A 20,794-nucleotide genomic window follows, 5' to 3' on the forward strand; every position below is an offset into this window, starting at 1 on the left:
GTCATGAAATTCGCTTTGGCAAATTTGTGAACAGAATGGACTGTCAGACTTTCCAGTGGAAGTTTTCTGAGCCCTTTGTCCTTCATTCACCCTGTCCCTTGGCCTCCATGACTAACAGCATCCATCAGCTCGGGGCCTGGAGTGAAGACAACAGGTGTAAAGCAGACAGGTAGCCCCAGTGAAAACTATAGTGGTTATCTTTTAATCCACTGAGATATAAGAGTTAAGACAACCCAACATGGCTGCCTTCGTTGATAGGCTTGAAGAACTACAAAGGTCTGAAGTGTGTTTCCAGATTAATTAAGAAAATATTTGAATTACAAAACCTGATACTGATACAAATAGCTCTTTAAAATATGTAAAGTAGATCTTCCTGACAAAGAAATACTTCTAGAAATAATACCTTTCATATCAATTATTATTTGATCAGATACAGGTTCTGCTGTGTGAAATTGCCCATGTTTGACCAGCTTTTAACCTACAAATGGCAACTGTGAGTGGCTTAACCTAATAAATGTCCTGATAATATCATATTGTCTTTGTGTATCTAAGGGAAATACACATTGTGTTTTAGTGAGCTGATTGCCAAAAAGAAATGATTATTCATGTTTAGTATTTGCTTAGAGTTTAATTTTATTGCATTAATTCCTTATGTTGAGATCATTTAAAAAGTTAGTCCAAATAGCACAGTGTGATTAACAAACATTTGTCTTTTTCAGACATGATCTAATGCATTTTTTAAGTTTTTGTTTTCTAACATCTTAACTATTACTTGCTTCAGGACACATTCTTGAGGGCACAAATGTTTATTTAACTTAAAATACTTGATAGGGACTATTATGTTTGTTTTGAAGTTTTTACCAGTGAAATATAACAAATTAGCCAATATGGCTTATTATGTTAAATTTATTCACTAAGAGAGTTTATAAAATGATTAAAATCCAGTACTGAATTCTTAGAGGTGCAATATTTCCACTAAATGACAGCACATATAAAAATTTGACTATTACTCATGTTTTAATTATGGAGATAATATTCTATTAGGGACAATCCAAGTCCAGCATATTGAAATAACTTACAAGAGGAACATTCTTTTTTGTTTTCTCCCACACAGTTCTTGAACTCTACCAAAATAAAGTTAAATTTGAGATTCAAATTCTACATGCTTTGAAAAACTGTGATTTTCTGGTTTAAAGAAAAGAAATTCAAGAATAATTTATAAAACTTTAGAATTTCCAGATGTAGCTTCTCATAAAGTTCTTTGAATATCAAGTGCTGCAGCATTTACCAAACATCTTGATGAGTTAAGTGTAAATTAATCAGTAACATAAGGATTAAATTTCTCCAGAAGTACACAAGAGCTTGAAAAATTAGGGAAAAGAGTGCCTTGGCAGAATTCAATTGGGTTTTGTCAAACCCAAAGAGTTTCAAAACTATCTTTGAAGTTTTTCTGAAACTGAAACTTGCTATTTTGATCTTTTGTTACACATCCAAACTGAATCGTGTTTCCAAGTTCTACTGGTGATAAACGAACAGAAAGTGGTTGGGACCAGGACCACAAATTCACTTTCATAAATCATTTTTTATAACATTAAGAGATTCATCATGTCATTCTCACTTGTGTTCAGTGGAATTATGAAAATTAAAACTGGAAGAAGGTGGTCAAAGGCATAAATTTTCAATTAAGGATAAATAAGTCCTAGGGAGGTAATGTACATGGAGACAAGAGTTAACACGGATGTACGGAATATAAGAAAGTTGTTAGGAGACAGATCTAAGAATTCTCACCACAAGGAAATTTTCTTCTTTTTTTTTTCTTCTTTTTAAGGTATCTGTATGAAATGATAGATGCCAACTAAGCTTTTATGCAGCAATAATCAATTCACAGAAGTTGTAACTTTAAATCACTAAGCTATACACCTTAAATTTATTCAGTGATGTATGTCAATTATATCTCAATAAAACTGGAATATATGAATAAATATTAATTTCAAGAAATTACAAAAACAACAACAGAAAACAAATAACCTGATTCCACAGGTTCTCAAGTTTCTCAACAAAATAGGTTGTGTGCCCAGTAGGGTACAACCCAACATCTCAATCCTTGAAATTTATCACCACCTTCATTTCATGCTTCACTCTGATCATCTAATAGTATTTGGTATTTATTACAGGGAAAAAAAAGCTGCATAAAGATATAATATCATTGAGAGAAATGTATCATGATGTAACACTGAAACTGTGAACTACATTCATCTAGTAGTTCAGATGGTACCCCATAAATGAGTGCTTCTGTGTTTCTTTTGGAAATTTAAAATATTCCATGGTGCCTCCCTATGGCAGTTAGTGCCCAGAGTGCCAGTTAGAGAACTGTGGATTTTATCCCTTTTATTATCTTACAGCCATTTTAGGATTTTCGGTATCAATTTTACAGCCAAGCAAGTATTGACAGCAGTAGAGTTGGACACGACTGAGAGACTAAGCACAACACAACAATACTATTTTATATTTTTATTTACACAATATTTTTATGAAGAAAATATTTTACTGTATGTTTTTAATTTACAAATAATTTTAATGAATTAAGAAAAAATACAGTATTTTGAGCTTATGTTTTTCATAACAAGCATAATTTACTTTGAAAGAATGTTAATTAGCAATTAATAAAATACAGGGGGGAATTCTTAGGCTGAAAATATAAGAATATCTCTGTTGGAGAGAAATGTCATGATACGATTTTTCAAGGGAAAGTTAGTTTAGCATTATTTCATTAAATTTGAAAAATTTTTCCATTATGGTATAGAACACAGTCTATTAAGGAAAAATTTTATAAATTAATAAAACATTTATAAACAAATAAAATATTTATTTTAAACAGATAAATATTTATAATAAAACCATTTATTAAAATATTTAAAAATAAATAAAAATTATGTATAAATAAATTAAAATATAGAAATAAATATATTTATTTATAAATAAATTTAAAATGTATAAATAAATAAAAACATTTATTCATTTCATTCTACACACATTATATCTAAAAATAAGTAAACTGATTTTACTGTGAAAAGAGTCTGCAAAGGAGCCTCTCTGAGAAACTTGTATAAGCGAAGGTTTGTTTTTAAAATACTGTGATCATGAATTGTTTCAGACTAGGAAAATATACCTATCTATTTAGTCAGAATTCAAATATTTTTCCTAAAAACTTTAGTCAATGGAAGTCATGTGCATATGTTGATAATCAGAAAATACTCACAAGGCTGAAGAGAGTCCGTGTAAGTATTGAAGAGCGTACAGTATAGCTATGTACCCAGTGGGTATAAAGCTCATGGAAAACCTGCCACTGCTGACACAGTCCCAAGTGTCCAGGGTACAGCAGTGAACAAAGCACTTGGAATGATTTCTTCATAAAGCCATTGTTTTAAAGAAAGAGACACACAATAAATGCAATGAGTAAGAAGCATATCTAGAATCTAGCAGTAAGATTACAAAGCTAAGAAGAAAAAGTACATTAGTGGAAAGTGATAGGAAATGTTGCGGAGGATTGAAAATTTAGAAACTGTACACAGATGGCCTTAGTGAGGATGTGAAAGAAGAAACAAGTGTTAAAGAGCAAACCTTGGGGAAATCTAGCAGTAGAACACTTTGGGAAGAAGTAAACCCAAGAGCAAAGATGCTTGTTGAGAATGTTCCACTGAGGCAAAGGTCAAGGTCTGAATGAATGAGAGGCAGAGCAGAGAGGCAGAGCAATAAGAAAACTCGGCAAGGCTCCAAGAAGGAAAGTGGGGACCCACATTTGCTCTTCCATGACAGCCCCTGCTCTGATGTGACAGGGATTCCAGCAGTACTGTGTGGCTGCAGGAGCAGGACACCAAAGAGGCTAACCACAGAGTAAGACAAGAGATGAGGATGCCTTGGACTAGGATTGCAGCCATGGAATTTGTCAGAAGTGGTGATATTCTAGATATACTTTGACCGTATATTTGCGCCATCTGATATGGCCACATGTGGTCATTTAAACTTGAATTTCAGTTACTAAAGATGAAATAAAACTAAAAATTCAGTTAGCTCCAGGAGACTGGGTGCCATGTTGGACAGATATAGATCCTTTTCATCAATATAGAAAGTTCTATCAGACAGCACTTGCTGAACTGACTGTGTTATAAATTGGAAGTAGGATACGAGAGAAAGAAAATAGTCAAGGATGATGTTGGCCTGAGGAACTAGAAACATTCAGTACACAGATGGAAAAGCAAGTTAGGAAGAAACACCAGGGGTTCAGTTTGGGAGATGGTCAATTTGAGATGCTTATGAGGCACCAGATAATGAACTCAAGTTTGAGTCCAGCTTGAAGGGTGAGGTCTAGGCTGGGTGGCCACAGAGGGTCTCTGAGCCAGGCACCCTTAAGAACACTTGCATAGACCATCCAGTTTCACAACCATCTTATGAGCTCCCTGCTAACATCCCCACTTTATAGATGAAGAAAGTGAGGCACTGAGAAAGATTCTATGTCTTGTAAGGATGAGAATCTGACTCTGAGGAGCTTTCCCCTCCACTACACCCAGGAGGCTGACTGTAAAAAAGAGCAAATGAACCCAGGACGTGACGAGAGATGGAAAAAGGGAGAAAAGAGAGATTTTGATTCTTTGAGCATTTCTCTCGCCTATGGGAGCTAATCCAAGGAACAGTCCTACTCAAACCTAGGAGGCAATAAAGCCCCTTCTTGTTAAGGAGTTGCAACCTGAAAATGTGTGAATAACACAGTCCATGAGCATCTTGTTTCACACATGATATACTGTAGCTTCCTAAGAAAATGTAGTAGATTTGCTAATCTAAAAGGAATCTTAGCATTGTAATTTATGAATTATATTGTTTTATTTGACCTATGAATAATAATTTTAAAACAAAACCTGTTCTTTCTCCTAGTTTATACTAAATATAAACTTTAAATAAAATATTTTCCAATGAAATTCTTATCTCTTTTCTCCTGGATTACTACTTATAATGTATTATTATCAAAATAGCTTTGTCTTTTTTTTACATAAATTTGCTGAATTGGAACTTACATTTATAAAAGTGCACAAATTGTAAGTTTCAGTTGGCAAAGCAGACATGCCTACAAGTTTAGTTTCATATGGTGAACACAGCCATGCGTTTAGTACTCACAGCTCAAAAACCTCAAAATCTCCCTTATTACAGATAACAAAATCACTAACCCTAGGCCCCCAGGATTACTATTATCCTGACATCAGATATGGGCTTCCCTCATAGCTCAGTTGGTAAAGAATTCGCCAGCAATGCAGGAGACCAAAGTTCAATTCCTGGATCAGGAAGATCCACTGGAGAAGGGATAGGTGACCCACTCCAGTACTCTTGGGCTTCCCCTGTGGCTCAGCTGGTAAAGAATCCATCTACAATGTGGGAGACCTGGGTCTGATCCCTGGTTTGGGAAGATCCCCTGGAGATGGGAAAGGCTACCTGCTCCAGTATTCTGGTTTGGAGAATTCCATGAACTGTATAGTCCATGGGTTCACAAAGAGTTGGACACAACTGAACGACTAACACAACTAACATCAGACATTAGTACCTTTCTCTTGACTGTGTTTAAATTCCTTGTAATAAGAATCATATGGTACACAGTTTTTGCATCTGGGTTCTTTTACCCAACATGCTGCTGTGTATAATTGTACTTTGTGAATTATGCTCTTAAATGTTCCATTGTTTAAATACACTGCAATTTATTTATTTATTCAACCAGTGGTGGACATTTGATTCCAGCTTGGAGCTATTGTGAATAGTGCTGCTATGTGCATTATGTACACGTGTTTCAGGAACATATTCATGCTTCTTTGCTAGTAGAATGCCTAGGAACAATGCGGCCAGGGTACAGTTAGACACTTCGGTTCAGTTCAGTTCAGTTGCTCAGTCGTGTCCGACTCTTTACGACCCCATGGACTGTAGCACGCCGGGCCTCCCTGTTCATCACCAACTCCTGGAGTTTATTCAAGCTCACGTCCATTGAGTCAGTGATGCCATCCAACCATTTGATCCTCTGTTGTCCCTTTTTCCCCCTGCCTTCAATCTTTCCCAGCATCAGGGTCTTTTCAAATGAGTCAATTTGCCAAAGTATTGGAGTTTCAGCTTCAGCATCAGTCCTTCCGATGAATATTCAGCACTGATTATTGTTAGGATGGACTGGTTGGATCTACTTGCAGCCCAAGGGACTCTCAAGAGTCTTCTTCAATGCCACAGTTCAAAAGGATCAATTTTTTGGCACTTGCCTTTCTTTATAGTCCAACTCTCACATCCATACATGACCACCGGAAAACCATAGCCTTAACGACACGAACTTTTGTTGGCAAAACAATGTCTCTGCTTTTGAATATGCTGTCTAGGTTAGTCATAGCTTTTCTCCCAAAGAGTAAGCATCTTTTAATTTCATGGCTGCAGTCACCATCTGCAGTGATTTTGGAGCCCCCCAAAATAATATCTACCACTGTTTCCCCATCTTTTTGCCATTAAGTAATGGGACTGAATGCCATAATCTTAGTTTTCTGAATGTTGAAAATTCTAAGCCAACTTTTTCACTCTCCTCTTTTACTTTCATCAAGAGGCTCTTTAGTTCTTCTTCACTTTCTGCCATAAGGGTGGTGTTATCTGCATATCTGAGGCTATTGATATTTCTCCTGATAAGCTTGATTCCAGCTTGTGCATCATCCAGCCCAGCATTTCTCATGATGTACTCTGCATATATGTTAAATAAGCAGGATGAAAATATGCAGTCTTGACATACTCCTTTACCTATTTGGAACCAGTTTGTTGTTCCATGTCCAGTTATAATTGTTGCTTCCTGACCCGCATACAAATTTCTCAAAAGGCAAGTCAGGTGGTCTGGTATTCTCATCTCTTTAATAATTTTCCACAGTTTTTGTGATACACAAAGTTAAAGGCTTTGGCATAGTCAATAAAACCAGAAGTAGATATTTTTCTGGAACTCTCTTGCTTTTTTGATGATCCATCAGGTGTTGGCAATTTGATCTCTGGTTCCTCTGTGTTTTCTAAAACCAGCTTGAACATCTGGAAGTTCACAGTTCACATACTGTTGAAGCCTCACTTGGAGAATATTCAGCACTACTTTGCTAGCGTGTGAGATGAGTGCAATTATGCAGTAGTTTGAGCATTCTTTGGCATTGCCTTTCTTTGGGATTGAAATGAAAACTGACATTTTGCAGTCCTGTGGCCACTGCTGAGTTTTCCAAATTTGCTGGCATATTGCATGCAGCAGTTTAACACCATCATCTTCTAGGATTTGAAATAGCTTAGCTGGAATTCCATCACCTCCACTAGCTTTGTTTATAGTGATGCTTCCTAAGACCCACTTGGCTTCACATTCCAGGATGTGTGGCTCTAGGTGAGTGATCACACCATTGTGATTATCTGGGTCATGAAGATCTTTTTGTAGAGTTCTTCTGTGTTCCTGCCACCTCTTAATATCTTCTGCTTCTGTTAGGTCCATACCATTTCTGTCCTTTATCGAGCCCATCTTTGCAAGAAATTCTCCCTTTGTATCTCTAATGTTCTTTAAGTGATCTCTAGTCTTTCCCATTCTATTGTTTTCCTCTATTTCTTTGCACTGATCATTGAGGAAGGCTTTCTTATCTCTCCTTGCTATTCTTTGGAACTCTGCATTCAAATAGGAATATCTTTCCTTTTCTCCTTTGCTTTTCACAGCTATTTGTAAGGTCTCCTAAGACAGCCATTTTGTTCTTTGCATTTCTTTTTCTTGGGGATGGTCTTGATCCCTGTTTCCTGTACAATGTCACAAACCTCTGTCCATAGTTCTTCAGGCACTGTATATATCACATCTAATCCCTTGAATCTATTTCTCACTTACAGTACATAATCGAAAGGGATTTGATTTAGGTCATTCCTGAATGGTCTAGTGGTTTTCCTTACTTTCTCCAATTTAAGTCTGAATTTGGCAAAACGAAGTTCTTGATCTGAGCCACAGTCCACTCCTAGTCTTGTTTCTACTGACTGTATAGAGCTTCTCCATCTATGGTTGCAAAGAATATAATCAAACTGATTTCAGTGTTGACCATCTGGTGATGTCCATGTGTAGAGTCTTCTCTTCTGTTATTGGAAGGGGATGTTTGCTATGACCAATGAATTCTCTTGACAAAACTCTGTTCACCTTTGCCCTGCTTCATTCTGTACTCCAAGGCCAAATTTACCTGTTACTCCAAGCTTCCCTGGTGGCTCAGACGGTAAAGCGTCTGCCTGTAATGCGGGAGACCTGGGTTTGATTCCTGGGTCGGGAAGATCCCCTGGAGAAGGAAATGGCAATCCACTCCAGCACTCTTGCCTGGAAAATCCCATGGACGGAGGAGCCTAATAGGCTACAGTCCATGGGGTCGCTAAGAGTCGGACACGACTGAGCAACTTCACTTCACTTCACTTCCAGGTACTCTAGATAGTTAGACACTTAGAGACTTAAACAGATACTGTTAGCTTCCAACATTATTCATGTTAATATACTTTCAAAACATGATAAAGTATGAATAAAATTTAATAATCCTCAAACTATTTCCATCCAGTAAATTGTCTGTTACCTACTTTTCTATTTTATGAGAAATATAACTCTTACCCAAGTATGATAGCAAACTAAGTAGCTTAATCATAAACTTTTATATTAAAGCTTCAAATAACAGTGTATAAACATAGAAATCTGTTGCTTTCTCATTGTCCTTAAGGGCTTCTTAATAACATTTTACTGAGGATCAAATAATATAGTAGATGTGAATGAAACCTCTTAGGTTCTTATGTATACTTGTTTCACACAGTTCTTCTTGCTCTATATTCTTGTGAAACTAAATATACAAAGTGTCTACCCCTCAGCCCTTTCCATGTACTCGATATACCCTAGTGGGATAGGAAAAGGTGAAAATTGAAACCAAATATGAATTTCTGGTCCATAGCAATTCTGAAATCCAGCTTGATAACTGTTGGGAGTTTCCTTGTTTGGTTCCTAGAGTCAGGGAACAGTTCTACTTGGTTCTCTGCATCTTCCTCTGGGCTCTTAGTCTTGCCCTCTCATTCTTTTTTCCTGAAAGGTGACATTTGTTTTCAACTGAGTAGGTGTCTCATGCTATTTATTACTAGTGGAGTTGTTTAGCCAGACCGAAATCCAACAGTCTCTTTTCACTCTGGTTTGCCATTCTATGAACTGTGAATGTCATTAGAGACACTCCACTAAACAAAAACATAACCATAAACCTCTCAGACATGAGCTCTTAGGCTTCACTTAAAAAGTCTTTTGTGTGACTGACTACTCCTCTGAGGCACTACCATTGATCTTTCTGAAAGTTGACCCAAGATGTGATAGTAACACTCAGATACATCTACAGACCATGCCATTTTAGCAATGCCATGGAACTTATTTTTCTCAAAGATATTTCTTGAGTTTAACATCATTTTTCAGTTGGAAAGGCTAAGAACTTTTAAAACCATTAAATTCTGGCTCTTTCTCTCAATATCTTGCTCTCCTTTTTATTTTTCTCTCATTTTACATTTTAGTAGGAAAGAAAGAGAGGAGGCAGGAGAACTGAGGCAGCATTAGGTAAGTTGGTTGGAAATCTTCCTAGCTATTATATGGTCCCTTAGACACTTTTTCTACATTGCCAGTTCCTACAGGTGATAGAGTTGCTAAACTTTCTGCTGTTCTGTATTAAGGATTCTTTCCAATAACATATTGTTCATTTTTTAAAATTTAAATTTATTTATTTTAATTGGAGGCTAATTATTTACAATATTGTATTGGTTCTGCCATACATCAACGTGAATCCGCCATGGGCGTACACATGTTCCCAATCCTGAATCTCCTTCCCACCTCCCTCCCCGTACGATCCTTCTGGGTCTTCCCAGTGCACCAGCCCCAAGAATCCTGTATCAAAACTGGACTGGTGATTCCTTTCTTAAATGATATTATACTTGTTTCCTTGACATTCCTCCAAATCATCCCACCCTCTCCCTCTCCCACAGAGTCCAAAAGACTGTTCTATACATCTGTGTCTATTTTGCTGTCTCGCATACAGGGTCATCGTTACCATCTTTCTAAATTCCATATATATGTGTTAGTATACTGTATTGATGTTTTTCTTTCTGGCTTACTTCACTCTGTATAACAGGCTCCAGTTTCATCCACCTCATTAGAACTGATTCACATGTATTCTTTTTAATGGCTGAGTAATACTCCATTGTGTATATGTACCATGGCTTTCTTATCCATTCATCTGCTGATGGACATCTAGGTTGCTTCCATGTCCTGGCTATTATAAACAGTGCTGCGATGAACATTGGGGTACATGTGTCTCTTTCAATTCTGGTTTCCTCAGTGTGTATGCCAAGCAGTGGGATTGCTGGGTCATAAGGCAGTTCTATTTCCAGGTTTTTAAGGAATCTCCACACTGTTCTCCATAGTGGCTGTACTAGTTTGCATTCCCACCAACAGTGTAAGAGGGTTCCCTTTTCTCCATACCCTCTCCAGCATTTATTGCTTGTAGACTTTTGGATCGCAGCCATTCTGACTGGCATGAAATGGTACCTCATTGTGGTTTTGATTTGCATTTCTCTGATAATGAGTGATGTTGAGCATCTTTTCATGTTTTTGTTGGCCATCTGTGTGTCTTCTTTGGAGAAATGTCTGTTTAGTTCTTTGGCCCATTTTTTTAATTGGGTCATTTATTTTTCTGAAACTGAGCTACAGGAGTTGCTTGTATAATTTTGAGATTAGTTCTTTGTCAGTTGCTTCATTTGTTATTATTTTCTCCCTTTCTGAAGGCTGTCTTTTCACCTTGCTTATAGTTTCCTTTGATGTGCAGAAGCTTTTAAGTTTAATTAGGTCCCATTTGTTCATTTTTGCTTTTGTTTCCAATATTCTGGGAGGTGGGTCATAGAGGATCCTGCTGTGATTTATTTCAGAGAGTGTTTTGCCTGTGTTCTCCTCTAGGAGTTCTATAATTTCTGGTCTTATGTTTAGATCTTTAATCCATTTTGAGTTTATTTTTTGTGTATGGTGTTATAAAGTGCTCTAGTTTCATTTGTTTACAAGTGGTTGACCAGTTTTCCCAGCGCCACTTGTTAAAGAGATTGTCTTTTCTCCATTGTATATTCTTGCCTCCTTTGTCAAAGATAAGGTGTCCATAGGTGCGTGGATTTATCTCTGGGCTTTCTATTTTGTTCCATTGATCTATATTTCTGTCTTTGTGCCAGTACCATACTGTCTTGATGACTGTGGCTTTGTAGTAGAGCCTGAAGTCAGGCAGGTTGATTCCTCCAGTTCCATCCATTTTTCTCAAGATTGCCTTGGCTATTCGAGGTTTTTTGTATTTCCATACAAGTTGTGAAATTATTTGTTCTAACTCTGTGAAAAATACTGTTGGTAGCTTGATAGGGATTGCATTGAATCTATAGATTTTTTAAAAATTTTATTTGAACTGTAATTAGCCATGTCCTCAAAGTCCAGACTTAAACGTCTCTTTGAGGGTAATTTAGACTTTTTCTAATTAGTTTCACAAAATCATTATTGCTTATAATTTTGCAGTTTCTGTAGATCAGAATCTTGTCACAGGTTGGTTGGACTCCTCCAATGCAAGGTCTCTCATAAAGCTGTTATTGAGGTGCCAGACAGGGTTGCAGTCATCTCAAGGATCAACTTGGATAGGAACCAACCACCCACATGGCTGGAAAGAGAAAAGGAAGATGATGTGGTCAAAATTCCTTGAGACTGTTCAAATAACAGACATTTTGGCAAACACAACTAATAGCATATTCTGACAAAAAGTCCTGCTCTGTGGGTTGCTTTAGTGGGTTTGCCTGGTCTGTTTAGGTTTGTATAAAATAATGAAGCCTGAATCTATGAATGCATATGTATAGCTCCTAGGAAAATGTCACATAGGCTACAGAACTATCAGAGTATGAAATATAAATGTTTTTAAATTGTTTTTTTTTTTAATTAGAAATTTAGTTTTCTTTTTTTTTTTTTTTTTTGTAGTACATCAAGGCTGTATGTTGTCACCCTGCTTATTTAACTTATATGCAGAGTGCATCATGAGAAACACTGGACTGGAAGAAGCACAAGCTGGAATCAAGATTGCCGGGAAAAATATCAGTAACCTCAGATATGCAGATGACACCACCCTTATGCTAGAAAGTGAAGAGGAACTCAAAAGCCTCTTGATGAAAGTGAAAGTGGAGAATGAAAAAGTTGGCTTAAAGCTCAACATTCAGAAAACGAAGATCATGACATCCAGTCCCATCACTTCATAGGAAATAGATGGGGAACCAGTGGAAACAGTGTCAGACTCTTATTTTTTGGGGCTCCAAAATCACTGCAGATGGTGACTGCAGCCATGAAATTAAAAGACACTTACTCCTTGGAAGGAAAGTTATGACCAATCTAGATAGCATGTTCAAAAGCAAAGATATTACTTTGCCAACAAAGGTCCGACTAGTCAAGGCTGTGGTTTTTCCTGTGGTCATGTATGGATGTGAAAGTTGGACTGTGAAGAAGGCTGAGCACTGAAGAATTGATGCTTTTGAACTGTGGTGTTGGAGAAGACTCTTGAGAGTCCCTTGGACTGCAAGGAGATCCAACCAGTCCATTCTGAAGGAGATCAGCCCTGGGATTTCTTTGGAAGGAATGATGCTAAAGCTGAAACTCCAGTATTTTGGCCACCTCATGGGAAGAGTTGACTCATTGGAAAAGACTCTGATGCTGGGAGGGTTTGGGGGCAGGAGGAGAAGGGGACAACAGAGGATGAGATGGCTGGATGGCATCACTGACTCGATGGATATGAGTCTGAGTGAACTCCGGGAGTTGATGATGGACAGGGAGGCCTGGCGTGCTGTGATTCATGCGGTCGCAAAGAGTCGGACATGACTGAGTGGCTGAACTGAACTGAACTCTGTTTTTAAAAAGCATACATTGCTTAGAGCTTTCATGTGTTATTCTGTGCCAGAGATGGCTGTAATAGGGACTAAAGAAAGGTCGGGAAACAGCACTGCTGTCTTCCTGCTTCTCTTGTGCATCATGATTATATGTACTCTTTACTAAATAATTACTAAGATCTCTGATGTTTTTAAATGGTTATTTGATAATCCAGTTCATCTCAGAAACAATCTAAAGAAAAATAAAACATGTATAAAGATGTAATGAATTAAAATCGCCAAGTAATAATCTAATTAGAGGTGTTCTTGGGAACAAGATATTAAAGCTACTTTTCAACATTTTAGATGGATGTTTTCAATGTGTGTTCTTTTTTTTAATTTAAATTTATTTATTTTAATTGGAGGCTAATTACTTTACAATATTGTATTGGTTCTGCCACACATCAACATGAATCCACCACTGGCATACACGTATGTGTGTTCTTAAAAAATATGTAAAGAGTATTTGATACAGAAACTTAAAATTTTCTGGTTAGGGAGGAGGGAGAAGGGTTCAGGATGGGGAACACATGTATACCTGTGGCGGATTCATTTTGATGTATGGCAAAACCAATACAATATTGTAAAGTTAAAAAATAAAATAAAAATAAAGGCAAGTTTAAAAATTGAGAGAAAATGTTTATATACAAAGGCAATCCTTAAAACCTATGAACTTTTATTTATTTATTTTATTTTATTTTTTAACTTTACAATATTGTATTGGTTTTGCCATATATCAAAATGAATCCACAACAGATATACACGTGTTCTCCATCCTGAACCCTCCTCCCTCCTCCCTCCCCATACCATCCCTCTGGGTCGTCCCAGTGCACCAGCCCCAAGCATCCAGTATGATAATGTCCCAGATAGAAAATTGAAAGAGGAAAAAAAGAAACAACAAATGTGATCAAAAACTGAAATGGAAAAAAAAAAAAGGAAAAACAATAGGTCAAAACACAAGTCTAAGTAATATACTAAAAAAAAGTATATTATTTTTACCTATCAAAATATCAAAGACTTTTCCCCACCAGATAATGTCCAGTATTTTCTGGGATAAAAGTGAGTGCATTTTATATCTATAGGGAAATTTTGTGTTATAAACTTTTAAAGTACTTCTATGTCTTGAACAGATATTTTCAATTCTGTGGATTGAGAATGATATTCTGAAATGTAGACAAATACATGCAGAAAAATGTTTTCAACAATACATAATATAAGAGACACTGATGTATAGAACAGTCTTTTGGACTCTGTGGGAGAGGGAGAGGGTGGGATGATTTGGGAGAATGGCATTGAAACATGTATAATATCATATATGAAACGAGTCACCAGTCCAGGTTCGATGCATGATACTGGATGCTTGAGGCTGGTGCACTGTGACGACCCAGAGGGATGGTACAGGGAGGGAGGAGGGACGAGGGTTCAGGATGGGAAACACGTGTATACCTGAGGCAGATTCATTTTGATATATAGCAAAACCAATACAATATTGTAAAGTTAAAAAATAAAATAAAATAAAAATATATATATAACTGTCCAAAAATAAGAGAATATTTTCATAAATTATTACACAGTCATGGAGTCCAAAGGATCTAATAATTTATAATTATATTATAGATAACAATAATAATTACTATTTACTAATGATAGCTAATAGTCCTGTGTGTTTCTTAAGTGTCAAGTGCTATTTCCATACACATATTGATGTAATTTTGTGTATGTATAAGAGGTCAACTGTGTAAATAGTAGTTATTTCTAGGTTATTGACTATGGCCCACTTTTATCTCTTTTACATTTTTTTGTGTTTTAAAGCTTTTCTGAGGTAAGTTTTTTTAAATTTAATAATCACAAAACTAAATGGAACTAAAGTGCATTCCATCTCACAGTGATTAAGCAATTGGTTCAAGGATGTTAAATCAGTCTCTAGACTATATGTTTTCTACATTCCCTACTCCTTGCCTTCAAGTTGAATGTCATGAGTTTAGAAGAAAAAAACATATATGTACTTGCTACGTAAGTATTTGAAAAGCATGGATTGTTTTTTTGGAACACATCTGGACACTCCAGTAATGGTTTACTGGTAATGATAGCACGGTATTCCATGAACACAAGGATTTATCCTTCACACTGTGCCAAGGTCAGTGCTGGTGCCATGACACAAGGCTGGATAAATGAGTGCTCCCAGGAGGAAAGAGAAGCTCATCACTCACCTTCTAAGCTACTCTCTCAGAGTTCATTGCTCCCAGGCAGGATTCAGAACAAACGTTCATATGTATTTGGCCTCAAAAGAAAGAGATCAAACTTCATGCTCCTTACAAAACTTTCTTGCAAAACACTCTTAAGGAAAAGCAAACAAGCTAACAAAAAAGCTAAGAAGTATAAACAAGAGAAGACTATCTCTGGCTAAAAGTTTAACTAAGTTCCAATATGTGAAATTGTATTATAATCAAACGTCTATTTATCTTATGCCATTAACTCCAAAACTTACTCATTAAGTGAGAAACATCTTTCATCCATTTTCATTCTACGCCAGTGTTAGGCAAAGACGATTTAGGTCTTACTTCAGAGAAATAAGCTTCTAAACCAATAAACCTGAAGAGGTTAGGTCCTGCCCTCAGAAAGGTTAAATCTGGCCAGTTTTTAATAAAAGGGAAACTAGTGTTTCCAATATTAGTGGCAAAGCTACCTCTGTGCATGGTGGTTGGACTAGATAACTTTGAAAAGACTCTAATCTTTATCTTTCTGGGAGCCTATGATTTGATGACTCTTCACCTTCCATCTAACCCCTATTTCCTCCTATTTGGTTCATGATCCATTTGGGAGAATCTGCAGGACAAGGGTCTATATTGCTCAGCAGTGAAAACAGTAACTTTAAAAAAATAATGAAACAATGTCCAAAACCAAGTGATCATTAGCATTTCTTCTAATAATGAATACATCTTCCTTAATATAAAACATTTGGTAGTTTTAAGTATGGCACAGGGTCATGTGATTACATTAGTTTTTTTTTTTTTTTTTTGTCTGTTTTTTTTAATTTAATTTTATTTTTAAACTTTACATAATTGTATTAGTTTTGCCAAATATCAAAATGAATCCACCATAGGTATACATGTGTTCCCCATCCTGAACCCTCCTCCCTCCTCCCTCCCCATACCATCCCTCTGGGTCATCCCAGTGCACTAGCCCCAAGCATCCATTATCATGTATCAATTAGGTTTTTTAGGTTATGGTCAGAACAAAGAGGAGTTCCCCCCAAAAATTACACTGAATTTAATTTAGAACTCAAGTACGAGAATACTACATATTGGAAATTCCATATGCATAATTAGTATTCTCCTCAGTTAAATAGCAATAGATTATTTAATTCAACATGAAGCACACTCTAGGGTAATCAGACATTGGCGTTTTAAATAATTTGTTTGTTACCATGTCTCTTCACTTGCATTTTAAGTATTAATCATGAGATTTTGTAAAACAAACATGGAACATTGAAGAGGGCAATTCATTTGCTGAAGCAACTTCAAAAGTGGAAAAGGAAGGAAAAATTGGGGCATTTGGTTTTTTGCCTATAATTGCATATCTCACTACAGCCTTAATTAAAACCGTTGAATCATTTCAGCTTCTACTCATTCCTTCTCTAACACGATTAGTTTTTATTACCATGAGCAAACTCATTATCACTTGCTTTAACTTTGTTTTAACTTTATTGATTTAATTACATGAATTTGCAACAGTAAACATGCAGCTTTAATGCATTACTTTTATATTCTGATCTTCGAAAGCACTCTTAGAATATAGGGAGCAAGTTCAAATAGTTTTCTTCTGAAAGTTCAGTTCAGTTCAGCAACCCCAAGAACCTCAGCACGCCAGTTCTCCCTGTCCATCACCAACTCCCGGAGTTTACCAAAACTCATGTCCATTGAGTTGATGATGCCATTTAACGATCTCATCCTCTGTCATCCCCTTCTCTTCCTGCCCTCAATCTTTCCCAACATCAGGGTCTTTTCAAATGAGTCAGCTCTTCGCATCAGGTGGCCAAAATTTTGGAGTTTCAGCTTCAACATGAATCCTTCCAATGAAGACCAGGACTGATTTCCTTTAAGATGGACTGGTTGGATCTCCTTGTAGTCCAAGGGACCCTCAAGAGTCTTCTCCAACATCACAGTTCAAAAGCATCAATTCTGCACTCAGCTTTCTTTATAGTCCAACTCTCACATCCATACATTACTACTGGAAAAACCATAGGCTTGACTAGACTGACCTTTGTTGACAAAGTAATGTCTCTGTTTTTAATATGCTGTCATCAGAAATGGGTGAAGTAATGTGCCATTTTTTGACATCAAATGATAATTACTGAAAGGAAGCATCACAGAAAGAGGTTTTTCTAATTGATTATTGTTAATGATCTGGAAATGAAAGGAGATACCTATTTGTATTTTTATATTTATAGTGTACAACAGTAAATCAGTATTTATATCGCATTGTACAAATGTCCACAGATTTATGTGAACAATGTTCATAAAATGAAGAAAGATCAACAGATTTGAAAGGTTCAGCCAAGAGCAGCCTATCAGTAAAAATCCTATAATCAGCATTTTGCTCCAAGGCCAGCACCAATGCAGAACAGAAAATATTGAAAAAGAAGTAAATACAATAAAATGATTTAAGTACAGTCCTTGGTTACTTTAGGGCTACTAAATCATTCCGTCACTCCTGCAGATTTTCTGCTTGCCCCCTTTAAATCTATCTACCTTTCCCATTTAGTAAAATCCTAATTTCTATCACCTTAGGTTGTTTTGGCTGTGCTCAGAATTTATGTAAATGGAATCATATGTTATGTAGAGAAGATAATTTTTTGAATACTTTTTCATTACAGTTTATTGCAAGATATTAAATATGTATAGTTCCCTGAGCTATACAAAATGTTCTTATTGTTTATCTATTTTATGTATCATAATGTGCCTCTGAGAAGAGAAACTTTAAAATCCATTTTTTTTTTGCAAGGCAATATGAACACCTCATTAAATCAACATTAAGTCTGAGTGTGATGTCCAGAAATATTCTTTTGTTAAGAATAATTATCAATGGGAAGAAGAACTATTTTCTTCTCTTTCAAATGTTTAAACCACATTGACATCTTATAAAAACAATTTCACCATTTAAATTCTCCAAGAATTTAAGAACATATAACTACAGGTTTTAAGTAATCAAGCTCATCCAAATGTTTCTAATTAACAATATCATTATGGATTAGTTTACTTGACAGCAAGGGTCATCTATAAAACAAAATTCTTAAACAATCTTCCAGATCACTTTAGACCTAAAACATGGTGTTTTCCATACATGATTGAAAGTTGAGAAGATAGCACTTAGTTCATAGTTAACTTTAGCCAAGGATTTCAAAAGCCATTGGAAAGACTTTACTGTGATATAAACTAGTTTGTTTCTATTAACTACCTCTCTCAGAGGACCAAAATATTAGGCCACTGAATCTTAGTACTATTCAGAAAGCACTTTGAATCTCTTGCTAGTGGATTCATCATAGTCCTTTTTTTTTTTTTTTTTCATTTTAGTTTCCCTAGAACTTCCCACGGAACTCTATCTACTGAAGGGATTAAATATATAGATGTTATAAGAGAAACATACTAGTACAGTGGGTTCCTGCAAATCGCAACACTGTCTGAGAGGAAGTAGTATAAAATTATGGGTGGGAGAACCAGTGGTTACATAAACAGAAGGCAATATAGGATCTAAATCTAAATTGAAGATTAAAAGTTGCAGAGAGACTAGATGGATTTTCCAAGCACCATGTCAATACTTGTTCACAATTATAACAAATGTATTAATTTCATATTAGCAACAGGGGAAAAATTGTATGGGGAAAATGCTCCATACAATCTTCTTTTGTAAACCTAAAAATGTTTTAAAATAAAATATTTATTAAGGAAGTTTTTAAAATAGCAGTAAAAATAAGATGGAATTAACAACAAATTTCATATTGCAGAGGAAAAGTTCAGTGACCATGAAAACGTGAAGTCGAAACTTTCCACAGTGAAACACAGAGGAAAAGAAGAATCCAACAAACAAGAACATCAACGACCTATTGGACAAATCAAGTGGCGTGAAATACATTGGATTAAACCAACCAAAGGAATGAGAAAAGCAGGACTGGAAACAAGAAAAAAAATTGAAGGATAAGAGAAAAACATTTAAACTAAAACCCTAGATATCCGAGAACCTCAACAAATTCAAAGCACAAATACATAAGGAAAACTACAGCAAGGCTTATCCTAGTCTAGTTGCTCAGAAATAGTGATGGAAATAATAGCTTCAAAGCAGCCAAGGAAAAAAAGACACACTCCATGCAAGGAAAAAAGATAAGGGTGACTGTAGATTCTTTAGTGCAAGTGAGAAGATAATGAAACAACTTATTTAAAATAGTAAAGAAATATAACATTGCACAAGTTCCATTGCTACAAAAACAAATCTCCATGCAGTGACTAAAAACAACAGGAAAGTTTTATCTTACATTTCTGGAGATAAGAAGCCTGAACTCAGTTTCACTGGGCTAAAATGTATCCCTTCCAGGAAGTCCAGAGAGAATTCATTCCTTCCCTTCTACTTCTAGGTCACCTGCCTCCCCAGAACTCATGGTCCCTCCCTTCAGCTGCCATATCTTCAGCTTAGAATTTTCCCTTCTCCCTGATATTATTGCTTCTGTCCTTACATATTTTCTCTTTCATCAGAACATTTTGATTACATTAGGCCCATCTACAGAATCCAAGAAAAATATCCCTATCTCAAAATCCTTTGACCTTTCTCTTGAGAAACCTGTATGCAGGTCAGGAAGCAACAGTTAAAACTGGACATGGAACAACACACTGGTTCCAAATAGGAAAAGGAGTACATCAAGGCTGTATATTGTCACCCTGCTTATTTAACTTATATGCAGAGTACGTCGTGAGAAACACTGGACTGGAAGAAGCACAAGCTGGAATCAAGATTGCCAGGAGAAATATCAATTGCCTCAGATATGCAGATGACACCACCCTTAGGGCAGAAAGTGAAGAATAACTAAAGGGCCTCTTGATGACAATGAAAGAGGAGAGTGAAAAAGTTGACTTAAAGCTCAACATTCAGAAAACGAATGTTGAAAACAAATTCAGAAAATGAATTCATGGCATCCGGCCCCATCACTTCATGGCAAATAGATGGGGAAACAGTGGAAACAGTAACTGACTTTATTTTTCTGGGCTCCAAAATCACTGCAGATGGTGATTGCAGCCATGAAATTAAGAGATGCTTACTCCTTGGAAGGAAAGTTATGACCAACCTAGACAGCATATTAAAAAGCAGAGACATCACTTTGTCAACAAAGGTCTGTCTAGTCAAGGTTATGGTTTTTCCAGTGGTCATGTATGGATGTGAGAGTTGGACTACAGAGAAAGCTAAGTGTCAAAGAATTGATGCTATTGAACTGTGGTGTTGAAGAAGACTCTTAAGATTCTCTTGGACTGCAAGGAGATCCAACCAGTCCATCTTAAAGGAGATCAGTCCTGGGTGTTCATTGGAAGGACTGATGTTGAAGCTGAAATTCCAATACTTTGGCCACCTGATTCAAAGAGCTGACTCTTTTGAAAAGACCCTGATGTTGGGAAAGATTGAAGGCAGGAGGAGAAGGGGACGACAGAGGCTGAGCTGGTTGGATGGCATCACAGACTCAATGGACATGGGTTTGGGTGGACTCTGGGAGTTGGTGATGGACAGAGAGGCCTGGTGTGCTGCGGTTCATGGGGTCTCAAAG

Source organism: Bos javanicus, chromosome 17 (assembly GCF_032452875.1).
Source record: "Bos javanicus breed banteng chromosome 17, ARS-OSU_banteng_1.0, whole genome shotgun sequence".
Classification (NCBI taxonomy): Eukaryota; Metazoa; Chordata; class Mammalia; order Artiodactyla; family Bovidae; genus Bos; species Bos javanicus.